Source organism: Pithys albifrons, chromosome Z (genome assembly GCF_047495875.1).
Source record: "Pithys albifrons albifrons isolate INPA30051 chromosome Z, PitAlb_v1, whole genome shotgun sequence".
Classification (NCBI taxonomy): domain Eukaryota; kingdom Metazoa; phylum Chordata; class Aves; order Passeriformes; family Thamnophilidae; genus Pithys; species Pithys albifrons.
In genome coordinates, this window is record NC_092497.1 from 28379066 (window position 1) to 28388946 (window position 9881).

General features: G+C 39.7%; 1 protein-coding gene across 1 annotated transcript in view; it reads right to left on the reverse strand.

The window, feature by feature from the left end:
- Positions 1-446: 446 nt before the first annotated feature.
- Positions 447-9881, reverse strand: part of LOC139685103 (uncharacterized) — a 140935-nt gene continuing 131500 nt past the window's right edge. The window contains exon 4 of the transcript XR_011700030.1: positions 447-2575. The gene's annotated coding sequence lies outside the window, so the exon portion shown is untranslated. The remainder of the gene's footprint in view (positions 2576-9881) is intronic.

Here is a 9881-nt window from a genome sequence, read left to right on the forward strand (position 1 = left end):
TATGCTTGCAGATAACTATCATGTAATTAAAAATTTAATTCAGTACAGATCTCACTTGAGATCACAGGAGGATGCATAGGAAATCCTGACTGGGGCTCTGCTTTCTGTAGGAAGGGAGCTAGGGTGCTTTTGTGGAGCACTGTAGACATGTAGATCAGAGTTTTAATATGCTCCACCTCTTCCTAAAAGAAGGCAGAAAATAAAAATAAGCAGATATTATGAAGAGGCAATTAGGACCCACACTACATGTAAATTACAGCCTTTCATTTTTTAAAAGGGTAAAGGATAAAAAGAAAGAATATTTATTAAATGTTTAGACAGTAATTAGCAGTGCAGACTTCTCAGCTTTTCACTTGGTAAAGCTCATACTTGAGCTGGAATTCGGCCTTTTCTAAAGACATGCAGGACATTTTCAATTTTTTTATTTTTTTATTTTTTTTAAGAAAGCATCAGAAACCAAGGACAAGGAAATTGTTACAAAATGTAGTTTTGTCAATTAGTAGGCATTTTTCCACTATGCCACAAGGGAATACTTTTTTTGCTATTAATACTTAAAATGTCATCTGAGCCAGAAACATCCATGGATAGCTAAAAGGAAAGAAAAAGAATCTGACAAGACAATGTGCTGGAGAAGTTTTAGGAACTGCAGCACACAAAGTCTGGGAAAAATTCTTGGGTATTCTATGCCTGCATCTTTGTTATATGAAAATGGCATTCTGTGGGTAGGTACTGAGATGATTCTGTTTCTCCTTGGCAAGATGTCTGCTGCCTGTCAGGCTGGGCCATAATGGCTCATTTTTTCATTCATCTTGCCTATCTGTGCCCATTATTTCATTGCTTTTGTTTGAATTTGAAACTCACTGCAGATATCTCTGCAATATTTTTGATTTTTTTTTTACTTGTAATTGGAATTGCACCAAGGTACTGACAATAATGGTCTTCTTGATAACATGTTAACTGCAAACTTCACTCTCTTCCTAGCAGGGATATCTTTGCTGAGATTCTTCTGCACTTTTTCTGTCCTGCTTTTGGAGTGGACACATCACTTGCAGATGTGCTAATTAGAAACACTATTTAAATTGATATTCCTACCTCTGAAGCATATCAGGAAGTCAAATGTGATTGATTTACAGTCAGGAATAATGTGCTTCTCTGTGAAGCATTGTGCACAGTGTGGAAAGCCTGATTATCATCAGTGCTGCACACCACGCAGGTCACAAGTGGAATCACTGTTTTTTCTTGACATGGCATGAGGTGGAGGGCAGGGGCAGAAATCTTCAGAGCAACATCTGTCATCCCTTGGGTGAAGGCCATTTGCCATAGGACGTTTCTCACACTGTGTGTCTGCAGATATCCTTTCATAAGGCAGTTTTGACAAGGGCCTTGCAGGACTCAAGAGCTGCATCAGATGGCTTGGAAGCAGGTGCGTAGAGAGAGTGATGTTACTCACTAAATAAATGTCTGTGGTTTGAGTTTAATTTTGCAAATGGAACCCCACCAGGTTAAAATAATTAATTGAAATTAATCTCTGAAACTTTTGGTAGATCTCCTCTTACTGTCCCTGTGACTTTGAGAGCAGTTAGACCATTCCTATAAAACACACAAACCTATGTCTCTGCTGCTTCCTCTCCTTTTCTTTTCACTCCCTTCGCCTGGCTCTAAAGCTGATGTTTCTGAAATTGAAAATTATAAGAAAGCACCTACATCTCAGATCTGTGCACTGCCCTTGAACTGTCGATAAATATCTTCTCTGGTTTTCCAAGACATGATACCCCATCTCTTCCTCTGAGTCTCTTATAATGTGTCCTGCTGTTGGCAAATAAAGTTCTGATCTCAAAAACCCCGAGTACAAAATAGGTTTGTTTTCTTTTCTAGGTTTTGGTCAACACAGGATGGTTACACAGGCCTGCAGATTGATTTACTCCTCATTCTTATCATATCAGTCTGGTTAAATGGTTGTGGAGTTATGATTGCAATTGCAGAGCTTGGTGGCTGGAAGAAAAAAGGGCCAGTTCAGGGTTACTGATAGCCATCACATCAGGTATCAGAATGGGCACTGCTGTGCACACTGACAGTGCAGAGCCAGCACATTCTGATAAAGGGCTCACAAAGGAAAAGTTACTTTGAGACACAGTAGCTGCTGGCAGGAAGGACATGAGTAGTCTGAATGCTTGGTACATATAGTTACAACCAGCTTTGTCTAGGTACAGGTTAAATTCAACTTGCTCACAGGAAGCATTCTATGGCTTGATAACACTGCTCAAGTCACAGCTCAAGATGCAATTTAGCTGTGTAGGGCTGTAACGTAAAGACAACTGGGAAAACGTGTGCAGTATTCCACATCTTTTCTGTGGGAAGGCCAGCTGGGAGTGTTGAACATACCTACACACACATGAATTCTGTTAAATTAATTCACTGAATCATGCGCTACTCTACAGCAAGAGGCACTTCCGGAGGTCATATTGTCCAGCCCTGCTTTTGGAGTGGTCCCGGGTGGGTCAGTCTGTGTGGGGTTACATCCAGCTGAGGTCAGAATAACTCCCAGTGTAAAAAGATTGCAGCTGACCTGGAAAACCTGAGACAGAATAAATAAATAGTTATAATAATAAAATAATTTAAGAATGCTATAAAGTAAAATTAAATTAAATAAACCCTTCCCTGACATGGTGGTTTCCTACTCCAGGAACCCTATCACACCTGCTTCAAGCATAATGGCTATTTGCAGGTGAGGGTACCCATGAGCATACAATCAAGTGTTCAACTGTGACTGTAATTAAGAAAAGATAACACAGACCCCAAGAACAATATAGCAATAAGTATAACACAAATTGCTCAGAAAACCCACACTAGCAAGAATTGTGTTAATAAAAAACACAAAAACCTTTCTAAGCATTAATCTGAGTTGAGGGGTGTGTATAATGTGATCCTGTCCATATGGTGATGCTTTATGGGGCAAAGCTGAAGCTATGAGAGCAGGCATGATGCAAAGCCATTCTCTTCCTCATCATCCAGCAGCAGCTGGCTCTCCTTTCTTCCTCTATTTCTTTCCTTCCTCTTGCTCATCCTGAAACAATCTTTACACATCAGCACAGGTGATAAGAGTTTTTACCAAGCCAGACCCCTAGTCCATTGTAATTCTGTTTTTTCAATTGCTGTTTGCTCAAGTTAGAATAAAATTATTTAAATCAATTTCTTCTTCAGTATTTTATAGATAAAATGATTTACATATTTGTGACCTATCTGCTATGGGCACAGTATTACTGAAAATTTTTGTTTTGGGGATTACACTACAATTTAAGATTGTTTTTGTGTTTTCCACATCACGTTTAGGTCTCCTAAAGAAAATAACTTTTTCTCTCTATCTCCTTCCTTCTCCTTAAGATAAAATGCCCACTTTTGTCTACATTTATTTAAGAGAGTAATGTAGTTTATCAGTTTGATTGTTTGGAACTAGAATTTAATTTGAGTTGGAGACCTTATGGCAAAATATTTATTTTTTTCCTCTGTGGTGAAAGAAATTCAGATTTTTTATCTATAAATCCTACACCAAACATTGATTATTTGATCCTGAGTCTGATCCTCATCGCACTGACCTAAAGTTGGCTTAGTTCTATTAAAGCTGGTAGAATTGCATGACGATAAAGGAGGCGAAGTAAATTAAAATGAGCTGTGGACTTGTTAATCAGATAGCAATCCAAAATAACCACACTTGGTAAGTCAGAACTGAATTTGTCCCACCATTTTTACTCTCTGTGCTGCATTGAACTCAAGTTGTTTCTTTAATGTGAATAGTTGGAATATCTAATATAATGGGAGACTATGAATGAGTATCATGTCGTTTGGCATGGATTACAGATGAGTTGAAGGGGATTATTTTTAACAATTTCTAGCAGTCTTTTTCCAGAAGAAGGAAAAGAAATGTTTTCTTAGTTTGGTTGGTTTATACTCTACCTGAAAAATTTTAAACATATGCTTCTCTAGGCTAGTAACAGAAAACTTCTGTTTTAGGTAGACAATAAAGATTTCCCTAGGTTATTCTTGTTTACAAAAAACATTGACCCCTACACCAACTGTAGAGTGCATCACCTGCTTGTAAACTTTGTATTTCCCCTTTGTACCTGTGATTGTGTTTAATTCTGGTTAGCTTTGCATATAAAAATAATGTATGAAGATTAGTAATAGATATTTAAATATGCATGCATGTGAAATAAAAAATTGAATTACAATAAATTTGTCACAAAGAATTTTGGTTTTCAGTTTCCTAGTTATGATGAATGAGATAGATTGTATTGTTCAAAATGTATAGAATCCAAATGTACATTTTTCAGGGTAGCCTTTTTGTTTGTATGTTTAATTGTTGTTTTGTGGTTATCTTGGGAACGATTAAAAAAAAAAGATATTTTCTCAGTTATGCATTCTGCTCTGTTGAATTTAATCCACTTTAAAAAGAGGTTACAAAAGGCCAATTCCTATGCCCTTTAAAAAGGGCAACTAACCAGAAGGTGAAAAAAGGCTACCAGAATGTAGGTAATTAACCTGAATTTGCAGAGAGATGAACATTTTAGTCATGATTTTTCTGTGTAAGACAGTGACCATGGGAGCCTATGTGGGATTCCAAAGGAGGAACATGGGTGGAAGGAACAGAGATGAATGCAGTTCTTACAGCTGCCTTGGTCAGTACCTTCTGACAAAACTTCTGTGACTCTGTGAGAGAAGAAGCTTTTACCCTTTTTTTTTTTTTTAAAGAAACAATGGCTCCTGGTTTTATTGCCTACACTGCAGTAGAAGGAATGTATAGTCAGGTCCTCAGAACTGTTGTTTGTTCTCTGATAAGAAATAATCAATATTCAAACGTTTACTGTCTACTCTTTTATATGGGTCTGAATCCTGGGTCATCTACCGCCACCACCTGCGGCTTCTCGAACGCTTCCATCAGCGCTGCCTCCGTTCAATCCTAAACATCCACTGGTCTGATTATGTGACCAATGTGTCTGTTCTTGAACAGGCAGGGGTCAGCAGTATCGAGGCCATGCTGATGAGAACGCAGCTGCGCTGGGCAGGGCATGTCTCCAGGATGGAGGATCACCGCCTTCCGAAGATTGTGCTCTATGGTGAACTCGCCACCGGCTGCCGCAAGAGAGGAGACTCGAAGAAGAGATACAAGGACTCCCTGAAACAACACCTCAGCCTTGGCCATATTGACTGCCACCAATGGTCCACTGTGGCCTCCAATCGGGGTTCTTGGAGACACACCGTTCACGACGCTGCTGCTTCCTTTGAGAACGCACGGAGAGTCAGTCTTGAGGAGAAAAGACAACGCAGAAAGAACCATTCCTTGCCAATGTCACCTAAGGAGACGTTCCGCTGTGCCTTTTGTGACCGGACCTGCCTATCCTGTATCGGCCTTTTTAGCCAGCAGCACGCTTGCAGCAAGCGTGGGTAGTGCCCTTCTCAAATCTTCGTTCGCGAAGCCTAGCCATGATGATGATGACATTACTAATTCATTAGACTGCAGTTTGGTCTTCTTTCTTCACTTAATCTGAGGAAAAGAAGTGACTAATGAATTGTGTTAATCCTGGGGAGACAGAAGGTAATTCAGAATACGTACACAGCTTCCCATCCACATATTTTTGCAATACTGTTGCGATTTGCTTTAAGAGGTGAGGACTTCAACTCAGAAAAGCATCTCTGTTTCAAGATGGGTATTTGAGGACTTGCTTAAGTTTAAGGAAAATTCTTGACCACCTGGAGAGTCAGTGGTGCTAAACAGATGCTTCAGATAAAGCCCAGAGGAGGACATTTACATCCTGACTCTGCACAGCTTGACCATCACATGATATTTGCCATTTCTGACCCCAAGGCTTTTAGCCACACTGCCCTGATTTTTGCAGACAGTATGGGGCAGTTTAACCAGCACCTGGTTGAGATATGTTTTTAACTGTCAGTTAAAAGTAATCCTCATTGATGGGGAAATCCCATCTTGCTGTCTTCATAGCTTCATTTGAGATACAGAAGTTAACAGATAAACAGGTAAAATGCGTTTTTAAAAACCCCTTAAAAATAGGTTATCCTTAAAAAGCAAGAAATAAGCATCTATCTCACCCAACCTTTCTGCTAACTAGATCCATCTCTTCAAGGACTGGTTAAAATCCCTCAAAACTTCACCACATCAAAATGAGGAAATTCCCCCTTTCCCACACATGTGAGTGATGCTTGTGCATGATGAAGAAACAAATTTCTTCTGTGGCTTGCAAATTTTCCACATACCCAAAGATATAATGATTTTAGTAACTGCCACCTTAACTGACAATAAAAGTGGGAGATTTATGTCTGTATAAAAGGGATTTTTCTAAAGGGATTAATAATGTGCTTCTAGCCTCTAAAAAGCCCATGGTAAGACCCTCCAGACAGTGTATATTCATAGCCAGAAAAGCTATGTTTGGTTTTTTGATATTTCTAAGCTTGCTGTATTTTGGCTGATAATTATTTAGGGAACTTGTCTGTACAGGCAGAGGCAGAAAAAAATTGCATCTATGTAATAACTTAAGACTGTCTTACACACCATTAAAGTTTTGTTTGTTTGTTTGTTTTCTAATATGCGCATATTTCTTCTCCAGCATGTAGGATGCAGAACTATGGTATAAACATTTTACTGATGCTCATCTGCAGGGAACTGCCTTATCATAGAGAAATTAGTTGTATTAACATGATCAGTCACTTTTACATGAATAAAATCAATATTTGAGGCTGCATTATATATCGTGTGTATTTCAGAAAATATCTAGGGTCCTTCTCTCACTTCCTTTTATCCAAGCAATATTTTTTTGCTACTAAATATTAAAAAGGAGTTATTTCTTCCTGTTCTTTGGTTTTCTTCAGCTATTTTTCACTCATAGATTTTCACAGCCTCCTGTGAAATCCTCTTGGTTTATCCTCTTAAACCTGTTTGCCTTTTTTCATCAAGTTTCTTTTAATTCTTTTCCTTCCCCTTCAGAGCAAGGGTAGTAAAAGTTTGAGATCACAGCCTTCAGCCTGCAACCCCAAGCTCCAGGCTGAAGGATGTTAGACTCTGGCAACTCACAGCTGTGTATGACTGTTCAAAGCCATCAGATAACACCTTAAAGAACATTTCAGTTCAGAGCCTGTCATAGAGCATAAATTTAAAAATGCAGGAATTGCAAAATTATGTGAAAGCAAATAGTTGTAAAAAAGACCTCACACATATATTGTGGCTGAGTGCAAAATAACGTTCATGACATTTGACTGAAAAGCAGAGTTGACTGAGGTGACAGTGAACTTCTCTGTTGGTAAACTGTTTGTGTTTTGTGAGAACATAAAATTCTTTGTCTTTTTTGACATATGCCTCAACATTTGGGTGTTCAAATAGAGATGTTTTGTTTAGAAAATTACTGTTTCAGCTCAACAGACACTGAGGCCACAAGAAACCACTGTGATTTTCCAACCTTACCAAGTTATATTGCGTACATTAAACCATCAATTTGGGGAGCAGAAGACATCCTTGCATTCAAAGAATGACCAGTTTGAAGTTCAATAATTTGTGCCCAGCTGGAATGTGCCCAAGCATGGTCAGACAGTGCGATGCCTTCAGGGCAGCTGAGTGCCTGGGGTGTTATCCTTGTACTCATCCCATGTATGCCACCCCATACCTCTTCGTCTGGATGTTGTGCAGAATCAGTGCCAACCACCATCTCTGGGGACCTGCCAGGTGCTGGCAATCCTTCAAAGCTGTAGCACCAGCCCTGCCCTATGCAGAGCCCTGAGCTTCCTATGAAGATAGAGGGCTGTTGGTGGGAGGAGTATCTGTGGGAGCTGCAGGAGCAGGGGGCATGCCACGCAGGTCACTGTCTGCCTTTCCTGCCACCTCCCTGCCCACATTGCTGGGACAGCTGAAACTCTCCTGGTGACAAGGGTGAGGATCCTGAAAGAGCTCTGGGCACAAAGATTTGACACAGAGGATGTGGATGGTGATGTGTTCCCAGTTCTGGTGTGACACCTCTTTGCCATTGTTGTCTTCTCCTTTGGCAGCTCTTGGTCTCTGTCATCTTCCCACTGGGACAGCTCTTGGTCTCTGTCACCTGACACCTCTGTGCCACACTGCATATCACTGATGTTTTGGGTTCTGCCCTTTTGCTTCGCCCTCCCTCTACAGGGACTTTCTGCTTTCAATGGAGTCAACAGCTCCTCTCAACTTAGTGTAGTCAGCAAACAGTATACCTTTGAGTTCTGTATTCAAGTCCTTTGTGAAGACACTGGAGAGCACTGGACCTAAGATGGAGCCCTGCAGAGCCCCACTGGTGACTGGCCACCAGCCTGATGTCACCCCATTCACTCTTTGCACCTGTCCTGTGAGCCACTTGCTCACCAATCACATGAGGTGTTTATCCAGCTGTGTGCTTAACATTTTGTCCAGAAGGATGCTAGAAGAGACAGTATCAAAAGCTTTACTGAAATCAAAAAATATTACATCAGCTGGCTTTCCCTGGTCTTCTGGGTGGAGAACTTTGTCTTATAAGGAAATTAAGTTTGTCAGGCAGGACTTTTCCCTCAAGAACCTGTGATGACTGTGACCAGTTCCTGAACTGGCTTCCATATTCTTTTCAGTAACTTCCATAGTAATCTCCAGAATTTTACCAGTCATTGCAGGGAGATTGACAGTCCTGTCATGTCCGGGGTCATCCTTCTTACCCTTCTTGAAGACTGGGACATTTGCCCACTTCCAGTCACCTGAGACCTCTTCAGATTATCAAGACTCTTTAAAAATCATTGAAAATGGTCTCAAGATCTCTTTCCCCAGTGAGTTATATCACAGCCATAGTTTTTCCATAATTTTCTTTTTTACATTTTTCTGCGTACTTCAACAAGCTGTAATTTCAAGTACTTGATTATACAAATCCTACATATTGTATAGCACTTTCCTAAAAAAACCACATAAGTTGCTTACCAATAGACTCTCCATTCCACCAGGGTCATATTTCATTGTGAGGTTCCCCATACTCTTAATTGCCCTGATACAGCTGTTCATAGCACTGAACTGTGCACCAGATCAATGAAATTACTCAAATAAATATATCTTTCATTTTTTGAATTATTCTAAAGTGTGGGGGTTTGAGTCAAAATCTGCCAAAATAAAAAGCTACTTCACTAATGATATTTTTCTAACTCCAAGCTGTTCTCCATTCTCAATCTCTCTTCTCCAGTGGGGCAGAAGACAAAGAGGGCATCTATAGCTGAAAAGCATCTACACTTGCTTACCCATCCTAAATTTCATTGCTGCATTTCTTCATTACATTAATGAATGGAACAATAAGAAAGGAAAAACAAAAGAAAAAAGAAAAGAAGAAAAGAAAAAGAAAAGAAAAGAAAAGAAGAAAAAAAGAAAAGAAAAGAAAAGAAAAGAAAAGAAAAGAAAAGAAAAGAAAAGAAAAGAAAAGAAAAGAAAAGAAAAGAAAAGAAAAGAAAAGAAAAGAAAAGAAAAGAAAAGAGAAAAGAAAAGAAAAGAAAAGAAAAGAGAAAACCCTCACCAACAAAACAGCAAGAGCGTGTGGGTCAGATCCAAAATGTCAGCCATGTTAGTTTTGATGTGTTAGTTCTTGCTCTTGTCAAATGTGATTTCCTTAGGTGCGTATATGGGGGTAAGCATCATTCCATACCTAGACATCACACCCTGCCTGGACCTGCCCCCCTGGCTGGGGCGCCTTTCACAGCAGCTCCTCTTACCTTCTAGGAGAGATTGACTCTGGATGGAAAAGTCGGGATGACAGTCCCTGACATTTGCTATAAATGAACATTAGTATAATGTGTTTTCTTTGACACTGTGGTTAGATGTGTGTTTCCTATTTTGAATAGGGGTGTTTCAGCAC